Source organism: Esox lucius, chromosome 3 (assembly GCF_011004845.1).
Source record: "Esox lucius isolate fEsoLuc1 chromosome 3, fEsoLuc1.pri, whole genome shotgun sequence".
In the NCBI taxonomy this organism is placed as follows: domain Eukaryota; kingdom Metazoa; phylum Chordata; class Actinopteri; order Esociformes; family Esocidae; genus Esox; species Esox lucius.
In genome coordinates this window covers 30,197,134-30,212,241 of record NC_047571.1, presented here as the reverse complement: position 1 = coordinate 30,212,241, position 15,108 = coordinate 30,197,134, and positions in this window count along the sequence as shown.

The window sequence follows — 15,108 nt, the reverse complement described above, 5'->3', positions numbered from 1 at the left end:
ACCTCGACATCATTATCACTTTCAAGGACGTTTCTATTCTCGTATCAACAGAAAACACAGAAAATCTCTTCTAACGTAAAATCATTTTGAGTAAGGAAATTAATTTAAAAAAAATAAAAATCAAACGACAGCATACCCTTTTCTGGTTTCTTGTTAATGACGACATCAATGGGAATACAGTAACAGAGGAGGGTATATCTGCAAACTGCAAGTCGGGGGCATAACTTATTGTCTGGGTATTGGAAAATACCATTTCATTTTACATACTTGGTAGAAGCATAATCAGACTAGAATGATTTTTCAGCATGTAGTCAAAGCAAGTACACTTTTGTTTTTTATATCAGTGCTTGAACCACTTGAACCTAGTGTTATATCTTGACAAAAGATATTGACTGAAATCACATGGATTCTGAGATAAAAGTTGTAATATTAGTTAACTCTTCTTCCTCCATTAGCACACTCAACGTAATGTCGTCATACCCATACATGACTTCTAGCATCCAACCGTGTGTCAAACCAGGATGTACCCAAACTGACCAATGGCGAACATCAGTGGGTGTACCCTAATATTCAGGAACCCCCATTTAAACTGACCAATGGTGAACATCAGTGGGCGTAACTTAATATTATGTGTGCGTAACTTAATATTCAGGAACCCCCAATATTAAGTAACGCCCCTGACTTGCGGTCTGCAGATATACCATATAATGCAGATCCCAAATGTAATCCCAAATGTATTGTGATCCTAGTGACGCCTCTGGTCCTGGCATTGAAATTGGTTAATTTCAGTGCAACTGTATAGGACCAGACTCATAATTTAGGCGATCGCATTCTACCAAACTCCTTTCGATTTGGACCTATGCACTGGTGTTGAAATCAAGACGTGAGCCAGCACCATAGGGACATCCAGGAAAAATGTGTGGTAAAGAAGTGAGGGGGCTAAGCCCCGAATGTATTGTGATCCTAGCAACACCTGTTTCCCACCATATATTCTAATGAGATAATGTGCATTCAAATCTAGGCCTATGGCCTATAAATAGCCTATATATATGTTCAGTCAGATCATATCATGTAGGTCACACAATACTAGGCTATTTAATATGCTCTAAATCTATTTATTTATTCATTTGGCATATTTCCCACCAGACATTTTGGCCGTTGATATTTTCATCTGCCAGACAACTACATCTACACCTGATACCGGCGAAAACAGTGAAAATGTATAAGAATAGAATTATCCCCATAACTGTTGCAATGTTCTGTTAGATTTAAGTGTATACACTTAACAACTCAATGCAACACATTAAAAATATTCTACATAACCCCTCCATCCCGATTAAAATGTATAAAGCATTTCATTATTAACTTCCTGGCTATAATACCACACGGACTGAAGACTAGAGAAAATGCTCACCTCCATAAACAGATGTTGAGGGACCGTGCTGGGGTCCTTCTAATTCAGAGCTTACAGTGGGGTCCGGTGACACTGTGGCCTGATCTGGGGGAGGCCCTGGACAGGGTCCAAAAGGCAGGAAGTCAATCCACCCACATTGCCAAGCATCAACCAAAGGGACACCCACCAACCACAACCACCCTGAATGAGGAATGGGCATTGGAGTCTCTGAATATTTGCTTATTTTGTTTAAGAATCGGCTAATTTATAGATTTGCTCCCACTTTTCGATCAGCTAGCAAACGTTATTCAGTGCAGTGGAGAGGCTAGTTAACGTTAGCTAAGTTAAGTATTTACACTACCGGTAGAGAGGGGCAGCCTTATTAGAATTGCAGCTGATTTTCACTTTCAAAAAAATTTCATATACAAAGGTCACATACCATATGATAATGGCTATAGTCTGTGATGGCAATTTCATCGATCAGAACTCTTAAAGGAGGAAGTACAGAGACAAAATTATCTTGACATAATTAAGTTTATTTGCAAATAGAGAGACGCGTCAAATGCTTACAAAATAATCATCCGAAGAGTCTCTAACTTAATACATGAGCAGTTCGTATTTATAGAGGAAAAAGGGGTGTGGTAAATTGCTGTCCTAAACAGAACACATTCCCTTTGTTCTATTACTACCTAGGGGCAAGCTGTCCTCCCCCACATGGGTAACCTCTTCAGGAATGACGTTACCCGTGGGGGGGGGGGCAGCCCGCCCTTTTGGTAAACTCTTATGTGACAAGACAGATGGGCAGCATCTAACCAGAACCCCTTTCCTCCCTTATATACTGTTGAATGACCTGTATAGAGTTAGAGACTCCTCGGATGATTATCTTTGTAAGCGTTTGACGCGTCTCTCTTATCTGCAAATAATAATGATAAACTGTTAATTGTGCCAAGAGAATTTTGTCTCTGTACTTCCTTCCTAAAGAGTTCTGATCGATAAAATTACCATCACAGTGGTCAGCTAGTCTCTGTCGTTGAGATGCCTGCTCTGTATCTCACACATCTCACTCAGGAGGAAGTGATGCGTGAGAGTTTCCACTGTGTCTCTCTCTGTGAGCCTGGAGTCCATGTTTTCCTCCTGGTCGTCCCTGTGGGTCCACTGAAGGATGAAGACAAAGGAGAGATGAAGACCATCCAGAACATTCTGGGCCTAGAAGTTAATGACTTTACCATGGTTCTGTTTAGACAGGATTACATTCCAGTTGATAAAACAACAGTGGACTTTGTGGAACAAAATGAAGACACAAAGCAACTGATCAAGACATGCGGAGGGAGGTACAACATCTTTGATGCCTCAGAGATTAAGAATACCAAACAGGTGACAGAGTTTGTAGATTTTTTTATTTTTATTAATGGATCGAAACAAAACATGCTACACTCCATACATGTATGTGAAGGCACAGAACAGAAGAATCCTGGATTTGGAGGAAAAAATCAGCAACGTGTCAAAAGGTGAGTTAGAATCTAATAATCTAAATAGAAGGACATAATATTTCTGAATGACTGTACATTTCCCTATTTTAAATGTACAAAATAAGACACATTTATATGCAGTGCTATGTTTTTTACCTGAAATTAATAACAGTTGGTAGTATTATTATAAACAATTCTAAATATATTCTGCCAAGGCACATTTATACTCATTATAATAATAATAATTTATGTTAAAACAAAGCAGTGACTCTGTGAATGGTAGTTGGCAGTATTTTAAGGATGGAATTACAATGTAAAGTATTGTAATTCAACTCCTTGACTATGGGGTTAAATCACAGATGGTGTGCTTTAACTTGAGTATATTTTCATCCATTGGATTAAACATTTAGAAATGACAGCACATTTTGTACATAATCCTCTAATTTTAGGGTGCCAAAGGTATTTGGGCAGAACATTATGTACAAAATAGTAATCATGTTTTGTACTAGGCCATAGACGTCACCAGGCACAGGGTTTATTTGCTAGAGATGCTCTCCCAGGCCTGTACTATAATAATAATAATAATAATAGTTGTATCGTAGATTCCAAAGAGAAACTCACACACAACGGGAACTTCCAAATGGTCTCTCTTTATTAGGACTCATCTCTGTAGCCAGCAATACACACACAAACACCCCACACGGCGCGTTCTTCTCTGCTTTTAACAGTGCTACCGCCCACAAACATGGTGCGCCACCGCCCCCTCCTGGAAAACTCCAATACCGCCCTTAACATATAACATTTCCCCTCCACTTAACTCAGAAGCAATCCTTCCCCCAAGGCCCCAAATCTTGAAAAACAACTGCACAGTGACAACATTCTTTTCTTTTTCAATTTTTTTCTACATTCAATTCATAACATTAATGAGTCAATATATATATATATATATATTCAAATGTTCCTTTTTTATTTAATTTTTTACTCATTATTTTTCTCTTCTATATCCCAAAATATGCTGGTGGTTTTTTCTCTCTTCCTGAAGGTCGTAGACATCCAGAGGGTTCACTCTCGGGCCCTTTTCTAGCTGAGGTTTGTGTCAATTCAGGCCTTCTTTGAGCACTGGGTGACTCTGGCAATTGGCTGCTTCGACCTCCAGATGCCAAACTTTCAGGCTCCCAATTTTCTACAGCTGGAATTGATTCTGGCATTTGCATATCTGCATCCATTGACACAACATCAGCCTCAACAGCCTGTTTTTGTTGTCGACGGAATAACTGATCAAATGCTCAAATGGACAACAGGGCAGATTTAACGCTATAATAGTCTTTCTCAAGTGTGTAGCCACATATTACATAAAGTAGCACATCATAGTCAACTTTAATCAAATTAAACCTTATTTCCCAACAACAAAATGATGGCTAGTGAAAATGCTGAGTGGCTAGTAACTTTGGAAAACCAGTAGCCAAGGTGGCTGATGAGCAAATAAGTTAATGTCAAGCGTTGTCTACCCTGGGAACTAAGAGATCACGTCACAGGATCTCATCAAACGTCTTCCATGGCCTCCCCAATTGCCACATCTGAACATAATCGAACCATTAAGATCTAGATTGCAGAGTGCAAAGTAGATTTCTACATCCTTCAACCCTTAAAGATCTGTAGCCTTTTCATCTTGAAAAATGGTGCAATATTCCTCAACACAGTTCAGAACTTGTGTGACAGCATTTCAAGAGGGATTGGAATTGTTCTGAAGGGTGACCCAACTCCTTATTCGGTCCTTGATATTAAAATATTGTTAGGTGTTTCCGTTATTCTATCATGAATGTATGTGAGCATATACCCTGAAAAGACAAACCAGAATATCTGTACAGAACATAGCTGAACAGTATGAATTGCGATTAGAGGGTCATGGTTCGATATGGTTTCAATACCACGTAAAAATATATTGTCAACCCTTTCTGAAGATCAGCTTTAAGTTTATTTGACAAAAGATGCAACACTAATCCAGGATGATTATATGATGCCTGACGAGAGCAATTGTAATTTCTTTAGAATATGTGTACCGTTACAGACCTAATGGCTACAGAGTAGATATTCACTGTTCTCTTGTACATGAACTAACAATGCAGAAAAAAAGCTTAGTAAGAGACAGCGGTGAAGCCAATTGTTAACTGAATAGTCATTGAATAACTAAGTCAACTTTAAGTGCTGGAATAGAGCATTAAGCAAACAGAAATCACTGTCCAAATACTTTTGGTATTCTGTATACAAGCTGTCAGTGTTGATTAATCCAGGTCAATCAATCCAATGCCAAACTAAAAAAAACTGATCAGAGATTGTGGGGACAGATTCCAGGTCTTCATCAACAAAGAGGACAAAGACTTTATAAGCTTTATAAGAAGAAAAAAGATGAAGAACATAGAATAAACCTGGAGAAACAAAGACAACAAGAGAAGGGCAGAAAAGAAATTAAAGAACAAGAGAAGCAGCTTGCAGACCTTAAAAGGAAACAGAAGGTGGAAATGGAAAGGAGAGAGAAAGGAGAGCGGGAGAGGAGGAATAATGAAGAGAAACAAAGACAAGAGTGGCAGAGAAAAATTCAGGAAGCAGAATAAGGTCAAACAAAAATGCAACAGGTCATGCTGAGAGAAAAACAGGAAATGGGAGGAACAGCGGAAGAAAGAGGGAGTCAAGCAACAGGAAGAAAGACTAAGGAGACAGAAGGAGACTGAAACTAGTAAACAACAAGCAGATCAACAGAGGAGATTTAGAGAGAGGGAGTGGGAGAGAGAATAAAGAACCATGAATTAGAAGAGCAGAGAAGAGAGATGGAGAAGAAAGAAAGAGACAGAATAGAAGAGCTTGAAGAAAATAGGACAGAGTTGACAAACAAAATGACCATGATGCAGGAAGACTGGGAGACGCAACGTAGAGAGGAATTGGAAAGGAGACAACAAGAGGATCTGAATCGGAAAAAGGAACTGATGGAACTGGAGAAAAAGTTCAGACAAGAACAGAACATAAGGAGGGAAAGGAAAATAAATTCAGGACAGAACAAGAAGAGAAGCGATTGAAGGAAAAAGATGCAGAGTACGAAAGCAAAACAAAAGAAACTAGGAAAAAATATGAAGAAAATGCAGAAGAATTTAATTATTACAAAAATATTTTTAAAACTTGGAACTATAAAAGCTCTTCATGGGGATGTGGTGTAAAGTAAGAATCTATAATATTTGAATAGAAATGGTATAACATTAATGCTTGACATTGAAAAGATGATAAACTGAGACTTCTGCTTTGTGACCAACAGTATAGGAAAGACTGAGGTAGAGTGTGATACAACGTTGACATTTAAGTCATTAAGCAGACCCTCTTATCCAGGGCAACTTGCAGTAGTCTGTACACTTCATTCATACTGGCCCCCCATGGAGAATTTTAAGCACCAGAGTAGCCTTAGCACATGTACTTCTGCCTGATTGTTAATATTTCTAAACTTATTTTGTGGGATTGATTTTCATTTAGTTCCATTTTCTTTCTGTACCCTTGTTCAATCTCCCTTTCCTTTTAAAGATGACTTGTACATATAAAGATGATTTTTGTTTTGTAAATGTGCTACAGTTTCATTTTCCAAAATGGCTCATAAAATGTCCTGAAAAAAATGCTTAATGATTATTAGCTGCGGTGCTTAATGTATATGTTAGCTGGCAACTATCTTTACAGTGAGAAGATAATGGAACGTTCACCGAATGACATCTGTGCTGCAATTTTCCAATAAACGTGTGCGAACTTCTCCCTCGATTTTATACGGCTTCTACATTATTTGACCACTATACGAAACCACCGATTTTCTAACACACTGAACAGACTAGATACTGAGCCATGGGGAGCAGAACATAACTGCCAAAAGAGCTGCGTAACAAAATAATGGAACTTAATAAATATGGAAAAGGATATAAAAACATCCTTACAAATTTCAGTCAGTACTGTACAATCACATATTAAGAAATGGAAAATTCAGGGATCTCTCGATACCAAGCCAAGGTCAGGTAGACCAAGAAAGATTTCAGCCAAATCTGCCAGAAGAATTGTTCCGGATAAAAATTGGGCTTTTCCACTGCATTGTGCCAGCACGACTCTACTCGCCTCGCATCTATAATACAGGATCGTCCTGTATTGAAAAATAAAATGCCCTGCCAATCAATCAAATTCATTTATAAAGCCCTTTTTACATCAGCAGTTGTCACAAAGTGCTTTTACAAAACTCCCGGCCTTAAACCCCAAGGAGCAAACAACATTCATTCATTCATCTTCTTCCGCTTCATCCGGGGCCGGGTCGCGGGGGCAGCAGTCTAAGCAGAAATGCCCAGACTTCCCTCTACCCAGACACTTCCTCCAGCTCTTCCGGGGGGACACCGAGGCGTTCCCAGGCCAGCAGGGAGACATAGTCCCTCCAGCGTTTCCTAGGTCTTCCCCGGGGTCTCCTCCCGGTGGGACGGGCCTGGAACACCTTCCCGGGAAGGCGTCCAGGAGGCATCCGGAACAGATGCCCAAGCCACCTCAGCTGACCCCTCTCGATGTGGAGGAGCAGCGGCTCTACTCTGAGCTCCTCCTGGGTGACCGAGCTTCTCACCCTATCTCTAAGGGATCGCCCAGCCACCCTGCGGAGAAAGCTCATTTCGGCCGCCTGTATCCGGGATCTTGTCCTTTCGGTCATGACCCAAAGCTCATGACCATAGGTGAGAGTAGGAACGTAGATTGACCGATAAATCGAGAGCTTCGCCTTGCGGCTCTGCTCTTTCTTCACCACGACAGACCGATACATTGACCGCATTACAGCAGAAGCTGCACCGATCCGTCTGTCAATCTCCCGTTCCGTCCTTCCTTCACTCGTGAACAAGACCCCTAGATTCTTAAACTCCTCCACTTGAGACAGGAACTCTCCACCAACCTGAAGCGGGCAAGCCACCCTTTTCCGACTGAGGACCATGGCCTCGGATTTGGAGGTACTGATTCTCATCCCCACCGCTTCACACTTGGCTGCAAACCGTCCCAGTGCATGCTGAAGGTCCTAGCTTGAAGGGGCCAACACGACAACATCATCCGCAAAGAGCAGAGACGAAATCGTGTGGTCCCCAAACCTGACACTTAGCCATTACTTTAATATTAATCATTTGATTCTACAACCCTGTTTCCCAAAAAGTGGGGATGTTGGGTAAAATCTAAATAAAAAAGAAGTGCAATGATGTGCAAATCATTTAATATGTCTATATTGAAACTAGTACAAAGACAACATATAACATGTTGAAGCTGAGAAATGTTTTTATTTCTATGAAGATAAATGGCCACTTTAAATTAGATGCCAGTAACATGTTTAAAAAAAATTTGGAAAAGTTGTGTAATGATAAAAAACTAAACCTGGTGGATTATTCAAACCTACAGCAATTGGCCTCCTCAGTTCCCAAACCCTTACAGAGTATTATTAAAAGAAGAGGTGATGCAATACAGTGGTAAACCACGCCCCTGTTCCAACTTTTTTGAAACACGTTGCTGGCATCAAATTCAAAATGGGCATGTAGTTTTCCCAAAACATTTCTCAGTTTCAACATGATTTGTAGTCTTTTTACTATTTGCACTTAAATATAGGGATAGATTATTTGCACATCATTTGACTCATTTGTTTTTATTTTCATTTGACGCAGCAACCCGATTATAATAAAACAGTTTGGACAACTGCTTAACCTGGTCTCGGGGTAAATAATAATTGTAAACCCGAAACGCCCGAATTTGTATGATACCTTTTGTTAAGGTACATTACAATGCTTGAGCAAAACATATTGTAGCGACCATATACAAACACCACCTAGAGGGTGGTCACTTATCTGCTGTCCGCCAAGCACAGGAATGTTTTGGTGCTGGACTCTCTTGTGGTTGGTACATTAGTGGTGTTGCCATTGTTCTGCCTCTGACACCTGAATGCTGAGTTGGGCAAGTTTCAGCCTGCAGTTAATTACCTTCGACAATAAAATATTAATGCGAAATGTGAAGGCGATGTCGAAGTGATCTTATGTCCAACTGAGGACGTTACTGGATAACATTCCCGAATATATAAATAACTGTGACAAATGTGACAAATTAAATTTATGGTTAGGGTTAAGGGATCACAGTACTGGGAATAATGTTAGGTTTAAGTTTTTGGGTTAAGGAATTACAGGACTGGTCAAACTAAAAGTAAAACACATTTTTTTACTCCCCCCTTAAATTTCAAAGGAAAGTGCTCCCCGTTGCTAACCTAACACTGCTAATGCCTCAGACACACCATACCTACAATCAATCAAATGTATTTATAAAGCCCTTTTTACATCAGCAGTTGTCACAAAGTGCTTTTACAAAACAACCAGCCTTAAACCCCAAGGAGCAAACAAGAGTAGTGTTGAATTTTAGTGACTAGGAAAAACTCCCTAAGGACCCAGGCTCAGAGGGGTGACCAGTCCTCTTCTGGCTGTGCCGGGTGAACATATTAAGAGTATTAATTGTAATAATTAATAATTATTACAATTAAAAAATAGTTTTTTTTTTAATTGTCAGTAGCTGTTGTAAAGACTCCAGATTGGTTTTCTATGCCTGCAAATCTGTGTTAGTGAGCACCTCTCCTTTGCCGAGATCATCCATCCACCTCACAGGTGTGGCCAGCCTAAGGCACACCTGTGTAATAATCATGCTCTCTGATCAGCATTTTGATATGCCACACCTGTGTGGTGGATGGATTATCTCGCCAAAGCCGAAGTGCTCACTAACACAGATTTAGACAGGTTTGTGAACAATATCAGAGAGAAATAGGCCTTTTGTGTACATAGAGAAAGCCTTAGATCTTTGAGCTCAGCTCATGATAAATGGGGGCAAAAAGAAGTGTTGCGTTTATAATTTTGTTCAGTATACACTCACTCACCTAAAGGATTATTACGAACACCTGTTCAATTTCTCATTAATGCAATTATCTAATCAACCAATCACATGGCAGTTGCTTCAATGCATTTAGGGGTGTGGTCCTGGTCAAGACAATCTCCTAAACTCCAAACTGAATGTCAGAATGGGAAAGAAAGATCTGCTCAGTTACTGGGATTTTCACGCACAACCATTTCTAGGATTTACAAAGAATGGTGTGAAAAGGGAAAAACATCCAGTATGCGGCAGTCCTGTGGGCGAAAATGCCTTGTTGATGCTAGAGGTCAGAGGAGAATGGGCCGACTGTTTCAAGCTAAAGGAAGAGCAACTTTGACTGAAATAACCACTCGTTACAACCGAGGAATGCAGCAAAGCATTTGTGAAGCCACAACACGCACAACCTTGAGGCAAATGGGCTACAACAGCAGACGACCCCACCGGGTTCCACTCATCTCCACTACAAATAGGAAAAAGAGGCTACAATTTGCACAAGCTCACCAAAATTAGACAGTTGAAGACTGGAAGAATGTTGCCTGGTCTGATGATTCTCGATTTCTGTTGAGACATTCAGATGGTAGAGTCAGAATTTGGCGTAAACAGAATGAGAACATGGATCCATCATGCCTTGTTACCACTGTGCAGGCTGGTGGTGGTGGTGTAATGGTGTGGGGGATGTTTTCTTGGCACACTTTAGGCCCCTTTAGTGCCAATTGGGCATCTTTTAAATGCCACGACCTACCTGAGCATTGTTTCTGACCTTCATGACCACCACGTACCCATCCTCTGAAGGCTACTTGAACATGACAATGAGTTCACTGTACTAAAATGGCCCCCACAGCCACCAGATCTCAACCCAACAGAGCATCTTTGGGATGTGGTGGAGCGGGAGCTTCGTGCCCTGGATGTGCATCCCACAAATCTCCATCAACTGCAAGATGCTATCCTATCAATATGGGCCAACGTTTCTAAAGAATGCTTTCAGCACCTTGTTGAATCAATGCCACGTAGAATGAAGACAGTTCTGAAGACGAAAGAGGGTCAAACACAGTATTAGTATGGTGTTCCTAATAATCCTTTAGGCGAGTGTATATATACCACTGAGTATGTGAGGATGGTGCTGATTGGGAAAACTAGAAATGGGAAGAGCGCCTCTGGAAAAAAAAAAAATCCTGGGAAGAGAGGAATTTCAGTCTGAATCCAGCACTGATTCTACAATAACAGTTTGTCAGAAGGAAATCGACAAAGTGAATGGAGGAACAGTGGCTGTGGTGGACACAACTGGTCTATTTGACAGAGGATTATCTAATGAAGAAGTTTAGCAGGAGATAGTGAACTGTATTTCCCTGTCAGCCCCGGGACCCCATGTGTTTATCATAGTGTTATGTATTGGGAGAATCACACAAGAGGAGCTGGACACTTTGGACCTCATAGAGAAAACCTTTGGTCAACAGGCAAGACAGTTCAGTTTAGTTCTGTTTACCAGAGGAAATTAATTGAAAAAGTCTGTTCAAAATTTCATTCAAAGCAGTAAAAATACTAAACTGAAAAAGGTGATCAGATATTGTGAGAACAGATTCCATGTCTTCAACAACAAAAATGTCAAAGGCTGTACTCAGGTCAGTGAGCTTTATAACAAGATTGACAAAATTGGGTCTTAGAACAAAGGCACTTTCTACACAAATGACATGTTCCAGATGGCATCCATTAAACAAAAACAGGAAAAATATTGGAAGAGTAAAATGATGGAGATAAAAGCTGACATGGAGGAAGTGAAGGTCCTTCATTAAACAGAAATAGAAAAGATTATGTCGAAGTTGAAAAGGAGAGCAAGGGTTCAGGAGGAAAGACAGAGAGAAAAACATTTATCTTTATCACAAAAAGATCATGAAGAAAAGGAGAAAGAAGAGAAAGAAGAAAGGAGGGTGGAAGATAAAATAGGAAAGAACAAGGAATGTTACAAAGGATAAAATGGGAGGAAGAAAAAGAGAAAATAGAAGAGATAAAAACTCAGAAAGACAAGTTGGAACAACAACAAAGAGAAATGACTTCAGGATATAGAATAAGGCTAGAGGAAATAAAAGAGAGGCAGCTTGCAGACCTTAAAAGAAACAGGAGGAAGAAATTAATGGGTGGAGCAGTTGAAGACAGAGAGACAGACATCAGGAGGAAGAAACACTATGAAAACAGGAAAATAGGCAGGAAAGTGTGACTAAAGTCAGGTATTTTTTGTGGCACTACTGATTTTGGCAGGCAAGAATGTGGTCTTTTCCAAATTTGACTGTATAGTTACAATAGGAGCACGTTATAATAATAATTTATAAAATGGTATAAACATTTCAGAGCAATGATTGCTGAATTATTATCCCTACACTTTACAAAACACTAGTTGAATAAGAAATGGGAGATATGACCGATTTTGCCAATGATTTGTTTATAATAATTCCCTTGAAACAAATAGGCTCTAGCCATCCGAAAACTGCAGACAGTGCCTAATCCCACGCGATCAACCTGCCTTAATAAATCTAATGAAACGCAGTCTAACGTGGTCATCGATTGCTGCCTTGATATACACAATTAAAGTAAAGCTTTTTGCTACTAGTGTGAAATATGTAGGCTCTGCTCTCAACAAACAAGTCTCAGCAATGAGAATCGAGAGTGCGCGTTCACGCCAAGCGTGGGCGGGTATTCGGCAGGGGTGAGGTTTTCGGGACTACACTTGCTCCGCTTACGCAATCTAGCAAAACGGACTCGTGGGTCTCGAGTTACTAAAAGGATTCGTTCAAAACTAACGAATCGTGAAACTGCACATCACCATTGGGCAGACATAAGTGGCACTTCATGCGCTAAGACAGCTCTGAACTTGTGCTACCAAAGCACCAAAGCTGGGCAATTGTCACCTTCTCAACTTCCACAGTTGATGCTGCAAAACAATTGCCCACGATGCATACAACAAAGTGTATCGATTAACGTTCAGTACGTATCACGCACTCTGGAATAAACGCGGAACATCTACTCTTGCAGCCGAAGACAGGGAAGACTATTGGTCTCTTATACTCTTGGTCCCTTATACACCACTGCAACTAACCTCACTGCTACAAAAAACACATCCTCTTGCTTCTACTGTGCGCATAACCAACCAAACAGGTTTGGAGGGTAGTGATGGGTCGTTCGCGAATGACCTGGCTCTAAGAGCCGACTCTTGTAGGTGAACGTCGGGAGCTGTCTCGCATATCTGAAGAGCCGGCTCTATTAAAAAAAAAATAGCCTATAGAAATTAAACGAATACTTTTTATTTTATTTAAAATATTTGACTAATTCCAACAACAACAACAAAAATGTATAGGCCTAAAGGCGCACACACAATCAGCCTCACATTCTGCTTCTGTCAATCATACACGTGGTGTCAACCAATTATACTGCATGAGGGAGGGCCGAGCCAACTCTCACACACACACACACACACACACACACAGTCAGACGAGTAGTTGAAACTCAGAGGAGAGGAAAAAAAGCTGTGAAAACAAACAGAAAAATGAGTCGGAAGCACCGCAGTATTTTGAATAATTTTAATGATTTAGACAATGTTAAAGCACAGTGTAGAAAATCTCATATAAAGCTGGTTCTACACACAACCTTCACCGGCATATGAAAACTGTGCACCCAACTGTGAAGCTAGTGGAGCTTCGAGAAACTAGCGGTCCCACTAGCGGTCCCACTAGTGATAGTGGTGGAGCGACTGGAGCCAGAACCTCCAACGTGGAGATGTATCCTCTCAGTCAAGTAGGCCTACTCCGTGACCCACAGCAACGCAGTCTTCTATAATGGACCAGTTTATGCAAAAGTCAATATCTGTAGCAAAACAAGGACAAATTGATATTGCATTGGCTAAAATGTTTGCCACCGATTTCCAGCCATTTTTCGATCGTGGAGGACAATGTACGCAATTCCAAGCAGGAAAGTTATTTCAAAATCACTTATTCCACAACTGTATGATAGCACAAGGGCTTCAGTGCAGGAAAGAGTCAAAAAAGCTACTGCAGTTTGCCTTACCACTGACTGCAGGACATCAAGGATTACCACTAATTAATGTCAGTTAATTGTCACTTCACTGAAGATTTTTCAATGTCAAACTGTCTTCTGCTTTGAGTTCAGCGACAGACACACCTCAGAGAACTTGGCAGAGGAACTGTTGAGAGCGGCAAAAGAATGGCATGTGGATGGAAAAGTGGTCTGTTGTGTTAGTGACAATGCAGCTAACATAACCAAAGCTGTGAACATTTTAAATTCTTGCCCACAGAATCAACCTGATCGTAAGAGATGCTCTGAAGGTGATGAAGCCCACTGTGGACAAAGTGAAAGCAGCTTTGGAATACTTCCACAGGAGCACAGTAGGTGCTGAAAAACTAAAGTCTACACAACGCCAGATGGAAATGCCTGAGTTAAGGCCTAAACAAGACTGCACTACAAGGTGGAATTCAACATTTTATAAGTTTCTTGAGTCAAAAGATGCCGTCATCTCTACCCTGGCCATTGTCAATCCACCTGTTGATCCTCTGACTCAAGAGGAATGGGAGGTGGTGGAGGAGGTATGTAGAGTCCTGGAGCCATTTGAGCAGGTTCCTTTGGAGATCAGTAGAGAGAGGTATAGTAAGCAGATATTTCAAAATGTTATCCTGTATTTTATATTATATATATATATATATATATATATATATATATATATATATATATATATATATATATATATATATATATATATATTAGGGCTGTCAAAATTAATGTGTTAATTTATGCGTTAATATTTAAATATTTAACTCGCCGCAATATTTGTTGCCGGTTCTGTTCGTAATTTTTATGGACAGAATTTCTAGGCGCAGCCAGGGGCCGGAGGGTGTCAGGTTTGGGGACCACACGATTTCGTCTCTGCTCTTTGCGGATGATGTTGTCGTGTTGGCTCCTTCAAACCAGGACCTTCAAGCATGCACTGGGACGGTTTGCAGCCGAGTGTGAAGCGGTGGGGATGAGAATCAGCGATCCCTTAAAGATAGGGTGAGAAGCTCGGTCACCCGGGAGGAGCTCAGAGTAGAGCCGCTGCTCCTCCACATTGAGAGGGGTCAGCTGAGGTGGCTTGGGCATCTGTTCCGGATGCCTCCGGAGCGCCTTCCTGGGAAGGTGTTCCGGTCCCGTCCCACCGGGAGGAGACCCCGGGGAAGACCTAGGAAACGCTGGAGGGACTATGTCTCCCTGCTGGCCTGGGAACGCCTCGCTGTCCCCCCGGAAGAGCTGGAGGAAGTGTCTGGGGAGAAGGAA